Source organism: Propithecus coquereli, unplaced genomic scaffold, assembly GCF_000956105.1.
Source record: "Propithecus coquereli isolate 6110/MARCELLA unplaced genomic scaffold, Pcoq_1.0 Scaffold35, whole genome shotgun sequence".
Taxonomy (NCBI): Eukaryota; Metazoa; Chordata; class Mammalia; order Primates; family Indriidae; genus Propithecus; species Propithecus coquereli.
This window is the reverse complement of record NW_012149174.1, coordinates 5,491,720-5,492,960: the sequence shown is the minus strand read 5'-3', so window position 1 is coordinate 5,492,960 and position 1,241 is coordinate 5,491,720. Positions and strand designations below refer to the sequence as shown.

General features: G+C 30.0%; 1 protein-coding gene across 1 annotated transcript in view; it reads right to left on the bottom strand.

Moving 5' to 3' along the window:
- The window catches only part of FIG4 (FIG4 phosphoinositide 5-phosphatase), a 106,089-nt gene that overhangs the window by 80,858 nt on the left and 23,990 nt on the right, over window positions 1–1,241 (bottom strand). The gene's annotated exons all lie outside the window — the stretch shown is intronic.

Here is a 1,241-nt window from a genome sequence, read left to right as displayed (position 1 = left end):
AATGGGTATTGAATTTTGTCAAAAATATTTTCTGCAAATATTAAGAAGATCATAATTTCCCCAACAATATTTTAATGTGGTGAATTGCTCTAGTAAATTTCTAAAATTGACACAATCATGCACTGGAGAAACAGCCTCTACTTGTCATTATGTATGAAATGTTCAATGGTACTGTATTTTATTTCCTATTTATTTTACCAAATATTTTTACGTAAATACATTATTGAATAACACAGTTTTATAAGTATGTTAAAAGTTTTTCCTATGTAGTAATATTACTTCAGTCTACCTATAATAAACAGTTAAATGGACATTATCTTATAATAATGTCCATTTACTACACATATTAATCATAAAATAATTTTACTCTTTAAAGATATTCAAATCACTATATATAACAACATAATTTATATTACTATTCTTGGATACATTTTTAATATTGATAGCATCAAATATATCACGTGTCCCTTATGGTTTGTTCCTTTTGTATTTTATTTATAAAATCTTTCTCCACACCAGAATTATAAAAATATTTACCTTTATTTTCTTAAAATTGTCTTTGTACTTTTGAAATTGCTTCTTAACTATTGTCAGAGATTGGAATCTAATTTTACTTTTGTCCAAATGGAAAACCAGCACTATTTAGGCCATCTTTTCCACAATGACTTGTAATCCTCACTGTATCACATTCCAGTTTCCCACATAAAACAGATCTTTTTGGGTTTTCTCACCTCTATTCATTGACCAATGTCAATTCCTCCACCAATACCAAGCAGTCTTACTCTAGCTTACTATCTGATTATCTTAATTACTCTAAGTCTTACTGTCTGATGGGACTTATTCCTTCTTGTTTTTCTTTTATGAATTGTCTGGACCATGCTTAGACTTTTGCTTTTCTATGTCAATTTTAAAATCACTTTGTCAAGTTCCATTTTCAGAAATTCCTCTTGGAATTTGGATTAGAGTTACATTAAATTTATGAATTAATTTTGAAGAAAACTAGCATCTTTACGACATCAAGTCTTCTCATCCATGAACAAGGGACATCTCTCCAATTATTTAGGGATTTTAAAAATCTTTTTTTTTTCTTTTTCTTTTATTTCAGCATATTATGGGGGTACAGATGTTTAGGTTACGTATGTTGCCCTTGGTCCCCCCCCAAGTCTGTGTTTCAAATATGTCCATCCTTCCGGTGGTGTGCATTGCACTCCTTGTGTATACAAATACCCGTTCCCTCCTCC